General features: G+C 36.5%; 1 protein-coding gene across 2 annotated transcripts in view; it reads right to left on the reverse strand.

Annotated features, from left to right (window-relative positions):
* Positions 1–10,257, reverse strand: part of NSUN3 (NOP2/Sun domain family, member 3) — a 61,062-nt gene that overhangs the window by 28,074 nt on the left and 22,731 nt on the right. The window lies entirely within an intron of this gene.

The raw sequence follows: 10,257 nt of genomic DNA on the forward strand, positions 1-10,257 counted from the left end.
AAGACTCTGATGCTGGGAGGGATTGGGGGCAGGAGAAGAAGGGGACGACAGAGGATGAGATGGCTGGATGGCATCACTGACTCGATGGACGTGAGTCTGAGTGAACTCCAGGAGTTGGTGATGGACAGGGAGGCCTGGCGTGCTGCTATTCATGGGGTCGCAAAGAGTCAGACACGACTGAGTGACTGATCTGATGATGAGTTAACGAAATGCTTAAGTATCACTTTATTTTGAATACCTTTGTGTCCTAACATTAACCCACTGATAATCATTAGTCACCTTGAAAATTTCAACAACTTCCTAATTAGCTTTCCTTTGTGTTTGCACCCTTGTGTCCATCTACTATATGGAATTACAAATTCTAATATAAATGTAATCATGTCACTCCATTATTAAAAATACTTCAGGAGGTCTCCACTATATACTTAACAGTTAAGTCATAGAATAAGCTATTCAAATTAAATATTATTCAGAAGCACAAACCATTAAAATAAATAGAAGCAGTACTGTCTAACTCACTTGGAGGAGGGCATGGCAACCCACTCCCTGCCTTTGACTGGAAAATTCCATGGACAGAGGAGCCTGGCAGGCAACAGTCCATGGGGTCACAAAGAGTTGGACACAACTAAGCATGCACTATCCAACTAAAGACCAAGTAGGGAGAATAGAACCCCACTTTTTAGTAGCCAAAATAGGGTGACCCTAAGGGTTCTAAAGTTAGTAGGAAAACCACTAACAAAACAAAACTTGTATGCCACAGTAACATGGCCTTCAAATATATAAAGTGCAACTTGACTGAGCTACAAGGAAAAATGTACAAACTCAAACTATACATATCTCATTCAATAACTGACTGAAGAATCAGGGTTTGTTTTTTTTTTTAAGTAACACCATAAAAGATTTTAATAACAAAATTAACAAATTTCACTGAATGAACATTCATTTTATTGAAATGAACATGTTAATGAATGAACAGTATAGAACACTGTACTAATAAAGAAATATAAAATTCACATTCTTCTCAAAGCAACATAAAATATTCATAAAAACTGACCTAAAGCAAGTCAAAATAAATTTCAGAGAGCTGATATATAATTCCTTATCATAATAAAAATAAGAAAATAATAAGAAAGGCAGCCAGAAAATCTCCATATGTTTGGAAATAGAAAACAGACTTACAATAAAAAAGATGAACAATGTTTTGACTAGTGGATCCTGATAAAAATTTGACAAACCTCAGGAAAGACTGATTAACAAAAATAAAAAGAAGATATCATTATAAATCCTACAAATATTAAAAAGATAACAAGGAGATATTGTGCACAGTTCTCTGTCAGTAAGTTTGTAGACCTGGATGAAATGAGAAAATTACTAAAAACACAAACAAAAACAACACCCCCAAACTCATGGAACTGATTCAGGAAGAAAGAAAAAAGTTAAGAGTCTTATCACCATTAAAGAAACTCTATCAACATTCAAAATTCATCCCACAAAGGAAACTCCAGGCCCATATGGCTTCAATTGAAGATTCTGCCAAACACACATGGAAAAAAAATAGTAATTGCAATGCTACATAAACTATTCCAGACTATATAAATGAGCCCATTATTTAATTCATTTTATGAGGCTAGAATACCCTTGATTCCAAACTCTAATACTATTTTAAGAAAAAAAATTATAGGTAGTCTCACTTATGAAATAAATAGAAAAATCTTAAGCAAAATATTATCATATAGATTCTAGAAAAATTACATATATATATATATATTTCCACATAATACATAATGGTGAAAGTTTTGTTGAAAATCCAAAAGAATCTAAAGACAAATTTTTAGACTTAACAAATTTACCAATATTGTGAAATAATAGAAAATATATAAACTCTACAAATTGGTAGACTTAATGTAATACCCAAATTAAAGTCAATGATGGTAAAATAAGGTCTACAAATATAAAAAATATGTATGTTTCTAAGGAACATACAGAGTATGAAATTCCAGAGAAATGAAACAGACCATGAAAATATGAAAACACACACTGTGGAATTTCAGAGATGATGGCTCAGACAGCAAAGAACCTGCCTGTGATGCAGGAGACCCAGGTTCTATCCCTGGGTCAGGAAGATCCCCTGGAGAAGGAAATGGCCACCCATTCCAGTATTCTCACCTGGAGAATTCTATAAATAGAGAAGTCTAGCAGGCTACAGAGTCTAGCAGGCTCCTCGGGAGTCGCAAAGAGTCGGACATGACTGAGCAACTAACACACAACACAACGTAATCTAAATCAAAATCTCAACAAGTTTTTCAAGAAACTTGACAAGCTGATTCTAAAATACATATGAAAGGTGTATGAGAACACAAAAGACCCCAAATAGCCAAAGCAATCTTTATAGAAACTTGAGGCAAGGATGGTGACAGTTCTTCCCTATGATTAATGCTGTCTTTGTGTCCTGGTTAGTAAGTCTGTCCTTTTTCTAGTATTCTGACTTTGACCTCTGTCATAAATCAAATGTCCACATTAACATGGATCAAACTTTATTCTACTTAATTGCTTTACTGATCCTCATGCTAGTGATACATTAACTTAATTACCATAGTATTAGAATCATAGTATGTAGGTACAAATCATACCGCATCATAAAGAAAATAGATACCATTCCTTGACTGCATTAGCTGCTTCTCTCCTTGTCTGAAGAGGCTCAAGTAAATAGGTAGAGACAATCTTGAATTGTTCACCCAGAAAATGGCCTACCTGCTACCTTGTGGGTAGGTTAGGGGGGGTTCTCCTCTGTTATAGAAACTTGAGACACAGATATAATACATTACATAAAAAGTAATAACATCTTTCTGTAAAAGAGAAAAACAAAACTCCAAAAGAGTAAAAGGGCAAGCCACAACATGGGAGAAGATATTTGTGCTACAACAACAAAAACTATGAAGAGGCTGATATTTCACCCTGCGTGCAAGCTAAAAAGTAAGCCATCTAGTTTCATGGCTCTTGGCAGAAGACATGAGACTCCTGAATTAGAAATGATGGACAGTTAACTACTCACAACAATAACTGTAGCCAAGTCAAACAAGGTTTGAATTTGCCCTGTTTACCACTGGTACCTTGTGGTACTCAGTGAATATTTAAAGAAAGAATAAATGGTTAGGGAAGAACTATCACCATCCTCACCTCAAGTTTATATAAAGGAGGAGATGCCCCCCTAACCTAACCCCCAGTTTGCTGGAGTGAACAATTCAAGATTCTCTCCATCTATGTGCCTCTTCAAACAAGGAAAGGAGAAACAGCTAATACAGTCAATGAATGGTATCTATTATTATTATTTTTCATTTCAGTTCGGTCACTCAGTTGTGTCCGACTCTTTGCAATCCCACGGACTACAGCACGCCAGATGTCCATCATCATTTCCCTGTCCATCATCAACTCCCAGAGCTTGCTGAAACTCATGTCCATCGAGTTGGTGATTCCATCCAACCATCTCATCCTCTGTCATCCCCTTTTCCTGCCTTCAATCTTTTCCAGCATCAGGGTCTTTTCCAATGAGTCAGTTCTTCACATCAGGTGGTCAAAATACTGGAGTTTCAGCTTCAGCATTAATCCTTTCAACGAATATGCAGGACTGATTTCCTTTTGGATGGACTGGTTGGATTCGCTTGCAGTCCAAGGGACTCTCAGGAGTCTTCTCCAACACCACAGTTCAAAACCATCAATTATTCAGCACTCAGCTTTCTTTATAGTCCAACTCTCATGTTCATACACGACTACTGGAAAAACCATAGCTTTGACTAGATGGACCTTTTTTGGAAAAGTAATGTCTCTGCTTTTTAATATTCTGTCTAGGTTGGTCATAGCTTTTCTTCCAAGGAGCAAGCGTCTTTTAATTTTATGGCTGCAGTCACCATCTACAGTGATTTTTGGAGCCCAAGAAAATAAAGTCTGTCACTGTTTCCATTGTTTCCCCATCTATTTGCCATGAAGTCATGGGACCATGGCAACCCACTCCAGCGTTCTTGCCTGGAGAATCCCAGGGACGGGGGAGCCTGGTGGGCTGCCGTCTATGGGGTTGGACAGGGTCGGACACGACTGAAGCGACTTAGCAGCAGCAGAAGCAGCAGCAGCATGGGACCAGATGCCACAATCTTAGTTTTCTGAAAATCTTCTGAGTTTTAAGCCAACTTTTTCAATCTCCTCTTTCACTTTCATCAAGAGGCTCTTTAGTTCTTCTTCGCTTTCTGCCATAAAGGTGGTGTCATCTGCATATCTGAGGTTATTGATATTTTTCCCAGCAATCTTGATTCCAGCTTGTGCTGCATCTAACCCAGCGTTTTGCATGATGTACTCTGCATATAAGTTAAATAAGCAGGGTGACAATATACAGCCTTGATGTACTCCTTTCCCAATTTGGAACCAGTCTGTTGTTCCATGTCCAGTTATAATTCTTGCTTCATGACCTGCATAAAGATTTCTCAGGAGGCAGATGGTATTCCCATCTCTTGAAGAATTTTCCACAGTTTGTTGTGATCCACATAGTCAAAGGCTTTGGTGTAGATAATAAAGCAGAAGTAGATGTTTTTCTACTTATTATTTTTACTAGTAGATAAAGGCAAAATGGAAAAAAGTCACAATTCCTGAACATCACAACCTCTCTTGTTCTTTTGGACCTAGTTGAGCTCTGGCATGTTGGATCCTATCCCTTCATCCTCTTTTTAAGATTATAGCCAAGAACTTTTATTCTACTTATAAAGTATTTTTCCACATTAAGAAATCTCTTAATTAATTCCCTTCATCCTCTTAATCATATTTCCCTGCAGAAGACATAAGGGGGAGGGCTATTACTTTCTAACAGTTGGCTGGATGAGTTGACTGAGTTCCAAGACTTAGATGTAGGACTGGAATAAGAGCCTTGCACTTGGGACTCAGGTTTAAATCATGTTCCTTAATTTAGTTTCATCAGAGATGACTGGCTGGGGTTTGGGGATGAGCCTACACAAAGGACTTTCTTGTCTAATCAGATTCTCATGAATCAGAGATCTTACCTTCAAGCTTTACTAAAATAATTTCAAGTATATAAGCAATCAAGTGGCACAAGAGAAGTAGAGACATCCAATGTGGCTTAAGTCTTGCTTCTATCTCAGAATATTTTCTAGCTGAGAATAACAGATGATTTCTATAAGCAAAGTTGAGGGGTCACTTCACACATGGGGAACATTTAGGTTACATCACATGTCTGCAGTATACCTTGGGGAGTTGAATAGCTTACACAACATCCTCCAGGAAAACATGCCTCATAAATCTATAGACTCTAGGTTGTGTTTACCACAGGCAATCCTAACTAGGGACATTCTGTTTAAAGTGTGCCATAAGTAAGAGTTCTCCTCTTAGCAAAATTCATTAGTCCATTTACCAAGGAGGTCAGTTATCAACATGTTTAACTGGGTCACCTATCCCTTCTTTCTGTGGAAGTATCTCCCTGGATCAAAAGAGAAATGGATCACAGGCCAGCTGCTAACTCCTGCCTCAAAGAATTATCAAACTCTTGCCTGGATCATTAAAAAAAAAACTGATGTTTTCATCTCTACTAGGATATGTTTTTGTAACTATTTCTTGCATTAATGAGATTCTATCATTAGAAAGAGCTATCTTTGATACTCTTAACTACCTGAATGAAGAGATTTTATATGATGTAGTCATTTGAAGAGTATGTTTTCAAAGACTACTTAATAATAAAATGTTACTAAATATAAATAAAATATTCCTAATGAAATAAGTGAAAAAGATATCACGTTATATATCACTATGATTTCCATTATTGTAAGTACTATATGCAGTCAAAGGAAGTAAATCCAAATAATAATAGCTTCTTTCAATGGATGGCTTATTTTCTTCTTTATATTTCTTTATATATTCTAAATGCTTTATGTGGCTTGATTACTTTCCTGATTAGGAAAACTTATTAGAAAAATATCTTCAGTTTAAATACTGATATTTATCTGTTGCTTATTTTGTAAAATGTATCTTACAAAATGCCCACAGCCCATCTTTAACCTGAGCAAAGTTAGGTGTCCCTCCTTTGGTACCCTCTGCACCCTAACCAGTCCCTCTATCACTAAATTTATACCATATTCGATGATAACTTTCCTGAGGGATCTTGAAGACAAGAATCATTTCATATGTATTTTAGTTATCTTCGTGTCTAGCAAAGTTCCTGACACAAAGTAGGTATTTAATAAATGCTGACAAAAACCTTATTTTCAAGATCGTCTTTTACACTGTCAATCTGCCCTTGAAACGTATTTTTATGATTGAAAGTACAATGGCTAGAAAGTATAGCTATGGATATTTTCTCAACCCTTTACAATTTCAGTAAATGCTAAATATTTTGATCTATAAACTCTTATTAAAAAGAAACACGTACTTTGCCCAAGTTACAGATTTTTAATCTCAGAATTTCTGACTCCCGCCACCTCACTTAAAGAAAAAAAAAAGAAAGAGGAGGAAAACGAGGAGGAGGAGGGGAAAGGAAAAGGAGAATTAGCAGCAGCAGCAATAGTAGCAATAACATTAATAATAGCTTTTGTTTTCTGGATTCCAAACATATGACCAAGCATATAAGGGATAGTATGCAAAGTTAACTAAGTTAAACTTTAAAAAGAAAATATACACACTGCTGAAGCAGCATTGGAAATCTTCCATCCTGTTAGAACAATATGCCCAAAGATTATGCTTCTAATATATACATAGCAATTTTTGGTCACTGTGTTGATGAATGATGAAGACCACGCTCCACAGTCCAAGGTATCCCTCATCTCAGCTCAAGAGCATGACAGAAGGGATGTTATTGATTTTTTAATGTTTCTTTTAAAACACAACTCTTACTGTAAGAGTAACACTTTTTAAGGACTATTATCTGAATGATTTATACAAATTTGCAAAACATTATCAAATAATCTAAGCTTCCTTTTTCAATGACTTCACAAATCCGATTTTACTTGTCAAGTAGCGAGAAAAGAAAACCAGAAGGGGTCACTATTTTAAACATGATCGATTTCCTCTGAGGAAACGGGTGACATGATACATTACTGCAATAAGACACTCATATTTTTGTTATAAATCAAACTCTTCAGTTCATGCTTTTGCATCTAAAAATTATGTAAACTTCTCTTGCACAAATGTGGCACTTTCTAAAAAGACTATGTCTATATCACTTTCAGCATCTTTTCCCATTTTGTTTTCTTAACGTAGTTAAATAAAAATGAGGCAAGAGAATCTTATTATGTAGTGTGCACATACATAGTATGTTACTGAAATGACTAGTCTCAGAAATTATTTTGAGAAATGATAATAAAAGTATACTTTCAAATGGCACTTCACTACTAGAACTGGCTTACACTCAATTAATTATTCCTTATATCTTCATCCCATATTCTCATGATCTGAAACGTGTGCAAGAGTTGTATATATCTTATATATTCATGTTGTATAAATTTAATAGAAGATTCTAAATTTTCTACCTCTGTATGGATAAACTGAAGAGTCCTCAATAAGTGTACAATGAATTCATATGGTTTGGGATTTCCTGTCATCACGATGCCTTCCAATAAGCTTTTCATGCCAAAAAAAAGTCAGATGACTATTTTCTTGATTATGTATAATTATTCACATGCATTAATTTTTAAAAAGAATTTCTAAAAAACTGTTAATATTACATATCTACTGATGTTACTCCTTTTAAAAATTTTAACATCAAGAAACTTCTTTTAACTAAGGTATTGATTTTCACTGAAGTATCACATTCATAAACAATAGGTGCAAGATTAATGTTTGGCTGTAGAATAATCAGTAATACAGTATTGGGTTTTCAAAAGCTAAAATTCTGAATATTATACATGTTGCCTATTTAATGTAAATATGAATGATTTCTGGTAAGTGAATAATAACCATGGAAGGCATAAAATATCTTTGAGCACCGTATCTGTCAGCAGACAAATGCAGAAACGTACAAATCCAATCTTTGACAAAATAGTACAAACAAAAAGCTTTCCTTATTTGCCGCTTAACTGTCCTTCTCACTTCTTTTGTCTCTTGAGTGCCATCTTCTGTCTCCAGTATCAGGCTAGGCAGTGTTTGCTTGCTTGCTTTCTAATTGTTCTTTGCAAATGCAAATAAGGATCTGTATCAATCCTTCATACCTCTGATGAAAACTCATACACATCAATGTATTCACTCTCTTGCACGGGCTTGCATTTAAACCTTCTATTCCTTACTGGAATAAAAGGACTGCCTTTTATTAAAAGATGGTAAAGCAATAACTAGATGAGGAAGACTTGGGAGAAAAGAAATTTCTCTGTACATGACATAGTAGTAAAAGAGCTATCTTTGATGAGAAAATTACTAGAGTTTTTTTTTTTTTTTTTCATTTTTTGGAGGCAAGGGCAGGAAATAGAGAGATTGTGGCTGGCAGTATCATTTTTTTTCCTTTATCTTTTTAACCTGCAAATTTGTAGATGTCAGGGAACAAGAACCATTATCTGTGACTATAACATTGGTATCACGCTCTTTCCCCTTTAGCATCATAATCACACAGCAAGGGGCTCAGAGTTTCAACTGCTTCAAGTGGCTCTGAAACCTCTCAGGCAGACCAGCATCAGAGGCATTGAATGCAGAGTAGCTGCTCAAGGAAAAGAATGGGAGGGGGCTGGTGTGACGGTCTTTCCCAATCACGTATAATTACATGAAAACCAACATTCACTGCGATTGCTATGTCAATTCTGCAGCCTATTAATATGCTACTAAAGTGACGTGGTGCTGAAGCCATTTCTTTTAGGGAGTAAGATGATGGGAGAGAGGGGCAGACAATAAAGAGGAGCCTCAGCTGTTGGGGAACAGGGCTGTGTGGATGTGAGGTTTACAAAGATGCATGATCTTTGTGATGATGATCAAAACGTTATATGATGTCAAGGGAAATGTATTAAACATTTCTAAACAAACTAAAACCACGCTTTTGTTATGTAAAACTAATACTAATCAAAATAAATCATGTGAATTGCTTTACATTTATGCCTAATTACCATGTAGTAAAATAATGATTATGTGATTATTTTTGTCAGATTAATTTTGCTATAAATTTAATTACATGTTTAAATTCTAAATATTCAGCCCTCATAATTTAGTGTTTTTAAACAATTATTTACTGACCCTACTCCCTCTTCTACAAGCCAGATATCAGACTGCATACTGGGAATAAAAACAGTAAGACAATCCTTCCTCCCATGGGGCTTAGTCTTGTTGGAAAAAAACAAGTACAAAGCAAATGTCAAACAGAAGAACTGACAATCAATGTATTTTTAAATGAAGGTAAGGACATGAAGGGAATACCAATCCCAGTCCTAGGGTATCAGGTAAGGCTTCAGTCCCTCAGAGCTGATCCCTGAAGACCCAGTAAAGTTAGCCAAAAGAGAGGGGAGAATGAGTTAGTAATCCAACAAAAGAAACAGGAAACTCACAGGCCTCAGAAATGAGACCATGCAAGGTGAGTTTGAGAAACTGCTCAGCTGGAACACAGTGCAAGAAGAGTCCTGAGATAGTAAGGTTAGTGAAACAAGAAGAGGACTTGAATATCATACTGCTGCTGCTGCTGCTAAGTCACTTCAATCATGTCCGACTCTGTGTGACCTCACAGACGGCATCCCACCAGGCTCCCCCGTCCCTGGGATTCTCCAGGCAAGAACACTGGAATGGGTTGCCATTTCCTTCTCCAGTGCATGGAAGTGAAAAGTGAAAGTGAAGATGCTCAGTCGTGTCCAACTCTTGCAGGACTGCAGCCCACCAGGCTCCTCCGTCCATGGGATTTTCCAGGCAAGAGTACTGGAGTGGGGTGCCATTGCCTTCTCTAGAATATCATACTAAGGAATTTGAAATCTTAACAGTAATAAGGACCACTGCAGACTTCAAAAAGGAGAATGACATAATCAGATTTACATTTCACATCAGATGTGGCTTTACTGTAGGGAGTAAAGTAGTAGAGCTCATACCTGGAGGTGAGCAGGGCAGTCAGAAGCCAACTGCAGTGATTTAGGTGACAGTTGCCAGGGGTTCAGGTTAGGCTATTAAGAAGAGAAAGAAGTGAATGGGCCTGAGAAATATGTAACAGGTAGAATTGAAATGTCTTAGTGATTGATTAGGTATAAGAGAAAGAGGATTTGGGGATGGATTTCTGACTCAGGCAAACGCATGATGCTATGGTATCTCAGC

Source organism: Bison bison, unplaced genomic scaffold (assembly GCF_000754665.1).
Source record: "Bison bison bison isolate TAMUID 2011002044 unplaced genomic scaffold, Bison_UMD1.0 scf7180017864258, whole genome shotgun sequence".
NCBI classification, from domain to species: domain Eukaryota; kingdom Metazoa; phylum Chordata; class Mammalia; order Artiodactyla; family Bovidae; genus Bison; species Bison bison.